Consider the following 10,591-nt stretch of genomic DNA (forward strand, 5'->3'; position numbering starts at 1 on the left):
GGCCTTCAGCCACATTAAAGGGGACATTGCCAAAGCAATGATGCATGCGGTGGATGAGACCATTCCCTTCCAAGCAGAGAGTGACGCCTCCGACTTCGCGCTGGCTGCTACCTTCAATCAGGCAGGAAGGCCGGTAGCATTCTTCTCTCATACCCTTCAAGGCCCTGAAATTCGGCACTCCGCGGTGGAGAAAGAAGCCCAGGCCATTGTGGAAGCTATTAGGCACTGCAGGCACTATCTCGCCGGCAAAAGGTTCACTTTGCTGACCGACCAGTGCTCAGTTGCGTTCATGTTCAGCAACCAACAGTGGGGCAAAATCAAAAACAATAAAATCCTGCGGTGGAGAATGGAACTCTCCACCTACAACTATGATATCCTGTACTGGCCTGGAAGGCTCAATGAGCCCCCGATGCCCTATCCCGGAGAGTGTGTGCCAGCGTGCAGCTCGACCGGCTATATGCCCTCCATGCAGACCTTTGCCACCTGGAGGTCACCCGATTTTACCATTTCGTGAAAGCCCGGAACCTGCCTTAATCCCTTGAGGACATCAGGACGATGACCAGGGACTGCTAAGTCTGCGCTGAGTGCAAACCGCACTTCTACCGTCCTGAAAAGGCACAACTTATCAAGGCCACCCACCCCTTTGAGTGACTGAGTGTTGACTTTAAGGGCCCCCTTCCCTCCACCGACCGCAATGTCTACTTTCTCAACATAATTGATGAGTACTCGCGATTTCCCTTTGCCATCCCCTGCCCGGATACCACTGCCACATCCGTCATAAAAGCCCTGCGCCAGCTCTTCACTCTGTTCCGATATCCCTGCTATATTCACAGTGACAGAGGGTCCTCGTTTATGAGTGATGAGCTGCGCCAATATCTGCTGGCCAGGGGTATTGCTACTAGTAGGACCACGAGTTATAATCCCCGGGGGAATGGACAGGTGGAGAGGGAGAATGCCATGGTGTGGAAGGCCACACTCTTAGCCCTTAGGTCAAAGGGATTGCCGGTCTCTCACTGGCAGGAGGTCCTCCCCGAGACACTCTACTCCATCCGCTCCCTGTTATGCACGTCCACCAATGCCACCCCTCATGAACGACTCTTCTTTTCCCAGGAAGTCTGCCACTGGGACCACCCTACCGGCTTGGCTGACGTCCCCAGGGTCAGTGCTGCTCCGGAAACATGCGAGGAGCAATAAATACTCCCTGATGGTCGAGAGGGTTCACCTACTTCATGTGAAACCCCAGTATGTCTACGTGGTCTTACCTGATGGGTGGGAGGACACGGTCTCTGTCCGCGACCTGGTGCCTGCAGGAGCCCCCGACCCCTACCCCAAACACCCCACGGTGACTATGATCCCTGCACCCACTGAGGTGTATACCCACGAGACTCTGCGCACACCAAGCCCTACGCAGACTCCTCACGACACTCCCATACTGGGCTCCTCGCACATGCATGAGGGATTACTGACGCCTAATGGGCTGACACCTCAAGTCAGGCCAGAGCCAGCCCAACCACTGGCACCTGTGCAAATTTGACCACCTGATAGACTTAACCTGTAAATATACTTGTAAGAAATTTCGCCACATGGGGACTCTCTTTTAAAACAAAGGGGGGGGGGGGTGAATGCGGTGAACTACATATACCTGTCTGGACACGCCCCCCTGCTGACTGCTCCTGTGGCTCCTCCCACTGATCCCGGTATAAAGGTGGTTGGAGGCACTGCTCCTCCCTCAGTCTCCAGGGTGTTGTGTGGTGGTCTCTTGCTACTAATCATGGTCTCTTGCAGCTAATAAAAGCCTATTGTTTGCCTCCCATCTCAGAGAGTTATTGATGGTGCATCAGATATAATATTGGAAGATATAGAATTCTTGTGGATAGAGGTAAGAAACTGCAGGGGTAAAGAGACCTTGACGGACGTTGTATAGAGTCTTCTGAACAGTAGCCAGGAAGTGAACTACAAAATACATTGGAAAAGGCACATAAAAAGGGCAATGTTGTGATAGTCATGGGGGATTTCAAAATGCAGGTAGATTAGGAAAATTAGAATGGTGCTGATCCCCAAGATGGGGAGTTTGTAGAAGGCCTATAAGAAGGCTTTTTAGAGCAGCTTGTGGTTGAGCCCACTAGGGGAAAGGCAATTCTGGATTGGGTGGTATATAATGGCCAACATTTGATTGAGGTAAAGTAACCTTTAGGAGATACTGATCATAATATGATAGAATTCACCCTGCAGTATGAGATAGAAAAGCTAAAATCAGATGTATAACAGTGCAATAAAGGGAATTACAGAGGCATGATTTAGGAGCTACCCAAAGTTGATTGGAAGAGGACACTAACAGGGATGATGGCAAAACTCAATGACTGTTGCTTCTGAGGGAAATTTGGAAGGTGCAGGAAAGATACAACTATAGATGAAGTCATATTCTAAGGAATGATGAGGCAACTGTGGTTGACAAGAGAAGTGAAAGACAGCATAAAAGGAAAAGAGAGGGCAGATAATATTTCAAAAATTAGTGGGAAGGTGGATGTTTGGGTAATTTTTAAAAACCAACAGAAGGTAACTAAAAATCCATAAGGAATGAAAAGGTGAAATTTGAAGGTCAGCTAGTCAATAATATAAAGGAGGATACAACATTAAAAAAAAATAAAGAATAAAAGAGCGATGGAAGTGAATATCCAACCTTGGAAAATGGTGCTGGAGAGGTCGTAATGAGGAACAACAAAATGGCAGACAAACCTGATAATTATTTTGCATCAGTCTTCATTTTGGACGATGCTAGCACTGGCAGAATTACAGAAATATGTGAGTGTCATTGCTACTACAAGAAGAGGGTGCTTGAGAAGCTGAAAGGTCTGAGGATAGATAAGTCACTTGAACCAGATGGACTACATCCCAGGATTCTGACAGAAATAATTGAAGATATCATGGAAGCATTAATAATAATTTTTCAAGAATCACTAGATTCTAGAATGGTTCCTTCCAGAGGACTGGAAAATTGTGAATGTCACTCCACTCTTTAAGAAGAGAGGGAGGCAGAAGAAAGGAAATTATAGGCCAGTTAGCCTGACTTCAGTGGTTGGAAAGATGTTGGAGTCCATTGAGGTCTCAGGGCACTTGGAGGCACATGATAAAATAGGTCAAAGCCAGCATTACTTTCTAAAGGGGATATCTTGCCTGACAAATTTGTCGAAATTATTTGATTTATTTAACAGCAAAGAAAAAGGAGAATCACTGGATGTTGTTTATTCAGATTTTCAGAAGGCCGTTGACAAGACACCACACATGAGGCTTTTTATAAAGAAGAGAGCCCTTGCTATTACAGGAAAGATATTAGCATGAATAGTTGATTGGCTGACTGGGAGGAGGCTAAAAGTGGGAATAAAGGGAGTCCTTTCTGGTTGTTTGTCAGTACCTATTGCTGTGCAACAAGAGTTGGTGTTTGAACCACTTCTTTCCATGTTAGATGTCAATAATTTGGATAAAAGAACTGATAGTTCTATGGCCAGATTGGCAGATGATACAAAGGCGGGTGGAGGGGCAGGTAGCATTGCGTAAGCAGGGTGTGTGCAGAAGGAGCTAGACAGATTGGGGAAATGGGCAAAGAAGTGGTAGGTGGAATAGAATGTTGTGAAGTTAATGGGTCACGCTCTTTTGCAGAACCAATAAAGGTGTGGACTATTTTCTAAATGGGATGATAATTCAAAAATTAGAGGTGCAAAGGGACTTGGGAGTCCTTGTGTGAGATTCCCTAAAGGTTAACTTTCAGATTGAGCCAGTGGCAAGGGAGGCAAATGTAATGTTAACATTCATTTCGAGAAGACTAGTGTACAAAAGCAAGGATGTGATGCTGAGGCTTCATGAAGCATTGGTCAGACTGCACTTGGAGTATTTTGGGCCCCTTATCCAAGAAAGTATGCGCTGCCATTTGAGAGGGTCCAGAGGAGGTTTATGGGAATGATCCCAGAAATGAAAGGGTTAACTTATGAGGAATGTTTGATGGCTCTGGACTTGTACTTACTGGAGTTTAGAAGAATATGGGTGAATCTCATTGAAATATATTGAATATTGAAAGGCTTATATAGAGTGGATGTGAAAAGGATGTTTCCTATATGGTGGGAGAGTCTAGGACCAGAGGGCACAGCCTCAGAACTGAAGAACATTCATTTAGAGCAGAGATAAGGAAAGATTTCTTTAGCCAGAAGATGGTGAATCTGTGGAATTCATTGTCACAGAGAGCTGTGCAGGCCAAGTCATTGGGTATATTTAAAATGGAGTTTGATAGTTTCTTGATTAATTAGGGTGTCAAAGGATATTGGGAGAGGACTGGAGAATGGGGTTGAGAGGGATGGCAAATTAGTCATGATAGAATGGCAGAGCAGACTCAATGGGCTGAATGGCTTAATGCTGCTTCTATGTCTTATGGTCTTACGGTGTTAATATTCGGCTTGTGAACTGGTCTCATCCACCCCATCCAACGGATCAATTAAATGGAACTAAACATCTTTGCCCATCATCCACCTCAAAATATGCTGTGAAAAATAATTGAAAATTTAGTTTTAGGCATGTGACATCACTCAGGTATTGGTGATCAGCTCCTGTCATAATGTAACTCGCAGCCAATGGATTAGTTTTGCATTTTGTCCTATGCCGCTTTGCGGCAAACTGATTTGCATGAAGCAGGACCTCAAAACTCACCTCATCACCCTAATATCAGTACAGTATATCAGTTGTTAAAATGGTGGTGTTAGTTGAGGATGAGTTGGCCGTGCTGATTTTGGTCAGGTGGTGTAATGCAGGTGGAGATTGAATTATTCATATGATAGGCAGAACCCCAGGTAATGCAGGTGAGAACTGATGAGAACTGGAATCACTAAGCCAAGTTGACCTAGTTCTCAAAGTTAGAGTAGATGAATCCAGATTATGTTCACATGAAAGTGGTAGGTTATGAATAGATTCATGAATTTATAGTCTCAACTGTGCTACTGGAGATATGAAATATGTTTCATCAATAGGCTGAAAATATGGCTACAGAGAGTAACAGTTTTCTTGTTCTCGTAGTCAGCAAATGGGAAATTGTAAGGAAGAGATGGGAAAGAAAGATTATTAATATAATACTTAATCGAATTATATTGTCTGATATGCATAATATCTCTTTTTACCTGCCTCTGATCCACTTTTCTTCACGCCCAGATCCACTAAGAAAACATGATTATAAAATGATGAGCATGGTGTTGAGTAGTTTGTGGCAGATGCCAATTTAAGAGTACTGTTTTTTTGAAAATAGTTTTAATATTTGTTTGGTGCTTGAGCAACGCTATCCACTGTAGGTCTTGTGTTTTTCTAATTGTTTTTTTTAACATGAGGCGTGAAGTAACTGAATCAACTAGTCTGATTACTAGATTAGAGACTACATTTGTTTAATTTTTAATGAATTTTTGGCAAGCAGATACACAACTCATTGTAGTTGCTGGGGATGAAGTTGGTCTTCTGCCATGAATGAGATAGTGGTTCTATAGGAAATCAGCTCCCTGTTTATGTTATGCCTGATTTTCAGTACGAGTTACTAGAAACATAAACAAAAATCAAGCTCATTGTAAAACAGAATTAACTGCCTTTTCAGCCCGCTGATGAATGCCAGCTTTTATCTTGCCTTCCCCTTTGTACTTTGAAGAGAATTGTTCCATTATATCTGGTGCTAGATCCATGGCGGATGAGAAATGATGTACAGTTCATTCAATATTCTTCATGAATGTATGCTTAGACACTGGCTTCAGCTCTAGTGTATAGGTTTTTTTAATATGCTGGTCAGATGGACATCTCCTGAATACAGTGGCTGTGAGACTGAAGAGATCTTATGTAGAGAAACCAGAGGATAGCTGCTGAGGCAATTGGAAAAATAATTATGCTATTTAAAAATTAAATCTGCAGCTTTCATTATTGGAACAAATTTTATTCTGTGTTTAGCTGTGTTCAATCTGACCTGAGAGTGTTCGGTACTGATTGAGCATACCTGATATGGTAAGTATCCTATTTTCTAGCAATATAGTTGTTGACTTATTGACTAGAGTAAAGTAAATATGTGGCCTGGCTACAAATTAATTTACTTATTGTTTTGTGCTTTTAAAACATCTGATGCAGGTTTCTCAATGTGTAATTGTGTAATGCATTGATGAATTCACATCAGGTCAAGATTCAAATTGGCTTCTCTTTTTGGTTTTGGGTGGAATAATGTAACTCTCCCAATTAACTGTTTTAATAGTTAATGGAGTTACTCTAACAAATGGCCTCTTTTTTTTTGAAATAGAATGAATATGGCTTATCTGATTAAATTGTGACCAATAACCAGGATAAACCTCAATTTCCTACCATTAAAATTGTTAGTACTTTTGTAGTAGTTTAACACATAATTGGTGTTTTTTTTAACTTCAATTTTATTGTAATTCAGAAATCACCTCCTGACATTTGTCATTTAACACCATCATACCCCAGAAACTGGTGAGGAAGCTGTCCTCGCTGGGTCTCAATGTCTCTGTCTGTAATTGGATCATGGACTTTTTAACAGTAAGGCCACATTCAGGCCATGCAGGCAGCACCATCTCTAGTCTCATCACACTGAATTCTGGCACTCCCCAAGGCTGTGTACTCAACCCACTGCTGTTCATACTGCTGATGCATCACTATGTTACAGGTTTCAGCTCAAACCTTATCAATAAGTTTGCAGACAACACAGCAATGGTTGGCCTCATCAACAATGATCATGAGTCAGAGAACAGAGAGGTGGTGGAACGGCTGGTGGACCTGGTGTGAGAGCAGCAACCTCAGTCTGAATGTGGAGAAGACCAAGGAAATGATTGTGGGCTTTAGGAAGGTGCAGATGAACTATCCCCCTCTGTGTTCCTCTGTAGAGAGAGTTATGTGCACCAGGTTCCTGGGAGTTCACACCATGAAAGACCTCACCTGGTCCCTCAATATTAGCACACTGAATAAGAACCTCCATTTCCTGAGGAGAATGAAATGAGGCTTTCCACTCCTCCTCCCCATCTTAACTGAATTATACATTCAGAGTGCCCTGACAAGCTGCATCTCCATCTGGTATGGGAGCAGCAGAGCATCAGACTGAAGGACTGTGAGAATGGCCGAGATGATCATGGGGGTCTCCCTACCATCCATTGGGAATAGCTATCAGGAGCACTGTGTACACAGGGCCCTTAGTATCATGGGATAACAAAGATTTTGCTTCCTGAGCACTTTTGGATGTATCTTATGGATCTTGGGCTGCTAATCATGAAAATTTCCCTATCATGCACCATTTTTTGAAATTGCCGATATCTGCTATTGCAATTCATAATACAAGTCAATGAAAATGTTGCCCATTAAGAAAGCTGAAAAGTTTTCTGTCTTATCCAGGCATGCCTGGGCATGTTTAGAATGGGTGGATGCTGCAGGGCAGGACAGATTTTAGAAAGGATATAAATTTCTGAGAAGTATTTCGATACTTGAGACAGATATTTCCCAGAATAACTGATGCCAAGATTAAGGAAGGCATTTCTGTTGGTCCACAAATCAAACAGATAATTAATGCCATATATTCTTTATTTGGTTTGAAAGACACAGTAATAATTACTGCTTGAAAATAAAAGCTTAAAGAAATAATTCCAGGTTCTTAAGCACTTTCTACAGATTTTCATCAACTTTGTGTATCCTGCACAAAATGAACTTGATCCATTCTAGCTCAGTTTCTTTTGTCCCTTTATAACATCTTAATCAATGGACATAGATATACTTTACAAGTTTCCGTTTAAGATATACCCCTTATGGCATATGTTAACAACAATTTGACATTGGTGTTAAACTGCAATGGATATGAACATAAGGACACAGAAAAAAAAGAGCATGGTCAGGTCTGCCCTAATATTTGATTATATCATAACTAATTTGATCATTGTCTTAACATCATTTTCACCAGCCAGCACACCCTTCAAAAAAGTCTACATATTCCTTCTTCTAATATTTTTATTGATACAGCCTTCATAGCTCTCTGGGCTATAGATTTGCAAAGATTCATTACCCACTGATAGGTGCAATTCTTGAAATTCTTTACTTGTGAACACATTCACAGTGCCTTTCTGTACATTTTATCTAATTGTTAGTGTAGCATGAAAAGACATGAACATTTTCTAAATAGAAACTATTCATTGTATACGGCATCGATACTAACTGCACAGTATATCTGATGCACAGAGCAAACAAATGATTTTTGAATATGATGCCAGAGATTAATTCTGGTGGCAGTGCTATGGCTTACCAAGAAGCTTTCCCATTAGCCCCATGTCTTTGGGTACAACTGACTTCCATGGAAAAAGACTAAAAGACCATAAGATATAGGAGCAGTATTAACCATTTGGCCTATCGAGTCTGTTCTGCCATTTCATCAAGGCTGATCCATTTTCCCTCTCAGCTCCAATCTCCTGTGTTCCTCCGCTATATTGCTTCATGCCCTGACAAATCAAGAATCTATCAACCTCTAATTTAATTATACATAAAGACTTAATCTCTATAGCTACCTGTGGCAATGAAATCCACTCTCTGGCTAATGAAATTCCTTATCAACTCCATTCTAAAAGAACACCCCTCAATTCTGAGGCTGTGTCCTCTGGTCTTAGACTCTCCCATATAGGAAACATCCTCTTCACATCCACTCTATCAAGACCTTTCACTATTTGATAGTTTCAATGAGGTCACCCCCCATTCTTCTGAATTCTAGTGAATGCAGGCCCAGAGCTATCAAATGCTCTTCATATGACAAGCAATTCAATCCTGGAATCATTTTCGTGAACCTCCTTTGAACCCTCTCCAGTTTCAGCACATACTTTCTAAGATAAGGAGCCCAAAACTGCTCACAATACTCCAAGTGAGGCCTCACCAGTGCTTTATAAAGTCTCAACATTACATCCTTGCCTTTATATTCTAGTCCTCTTGAAATTAATGCTAACATTACATTTGCCTTTCTCACCATAGATTCAACCTGCGCTGTATTCCATCGGCCACTTCTTTGCCCATTTCCATAATATATCTAAGACCTTCTGTAGTCTCTCTACTGCCTCAAAACTACCTGCCCCTCCACCTATCGTCATAGCGTCTACAAACTTTGCAACAAAGCCATTCAAGTCATTGACATATAGCGTAAAAAGAGTCGGTCCCAACACAGGCCATTGTGGAACACCACTAGTCACCAGCAGCCAAACAGAAAAGGTTCCATTTATTCCCACTCTTTGCTTCCTGCCAATCAACCACTGCTTTATCCATGCTATAATCTTTCCTGTCATACCATGGGCTGATAGCTTGTTAAACAGCCTCATGTGTGGCACTTTGTCAAAAGCCTTCGAAAATTGAAGAGCACAACATCAACCAAATCTCCTTTGTCTGTCCTGCTTGTTATTTCTTCAAAGACTTCCAACTGATTTGTTAGGTAATACTTGAGGAGACCATACTGACTACAACCTATTTTACCATGTGGCTCCAAGTACCATGAAACCACGTCCTTAACAATCATCCCAATCACTGAGGTCAGACTAACAGGCTGATAATTTCTTTTCTTGCCTTTCTCTCTTTTTGAAGAGTGGAGTGACATTTGTAATTTTCCAGTCCTCTGGAACCATTCCAGAATCTAGTGTTTCTTGAAAGATCATTACTAATATCTCCACAATCTCCTCAGTCACCTCCTTCAGAACTCTGGGATGTACACCGTCTGGTCCACTACCTTCAGACCTTTCAGTTTCCCAAGAACCTTCTCTCTAGTAATGGAAACTACACACTTCATGATGCCTGACACATGGAACTTTCACCATATTGCTAGTGTCTTCCACAGTGGTGCAAAATCATTATACAGTTCATCCACCACTTCATTACCACCTCTCCAGCATTCTTTTCCAGCAGTCCGATATCCACTCTTGCTTCTCTTTTACACTTTATGTATCTGAAGATATTAAAAAATATTATTGACTTGTTTACTTTCATATTCCATCTTTACCTTCTTAGTGACATTTTTTTTGTTGCCTTCTGTTGGTTTGTAAAAGCTTCCAAGCCCTCTAACTTACCACTAATTTTTGTTCTATTATATGCCCTCTCTTTGACTTTTATGTTGGCTATATTGGGTGAATTTGATCATATTATGATCACTTGCCCTTGAGAGTTCTTTTTATTAAGATTTCTAATAAATTCTGGGTCATTGTATAACACCCAATCCAGAATAGCTGATCCCCTAATAGGCTCTACCACAAGCTACTCTAAAAAGCCATCTCATAGGCATTCTTGGAATCCAGTACCAATCAGATTTTCCCAATCTACTTGCATATCGACATCCCCCGTGACTATTATAATATTGCCCTTTTGGCATGCATTTTCTATCTCCCATTGTAATTTGTAGACCAGATCCTTATATCTGCTTGGGGATCTGTATATTTCTCCCATCAGGGTCTTCTTATCCTTGCAATTCCTTAGGTCTATCCACAGAGATTCAACGCCTTCTGACCCTATGTCACCTCTTCCTAATGCTGATGCTTTATAGGATGCTAGTCAGGCCTCACTGGGA

The sequence above is a fragment of the Hypanus sabinus genome, chromosome 4 (genome assembly GCF_030144855.1).
Source record: "Hypanus sabinus isolate sHypSab1 chromosome 4, sHypSab1.hap1, whole genome shotgun sequence".
In the NCBI taxonomy this organism is placed as follows: domain Eukaryota; kingdom Metazoa; phylum Chordata; class Chondrichthyes; order Myliobatiformes; family Dasyatidae; genus Hypanus; species Hypanus sabinus.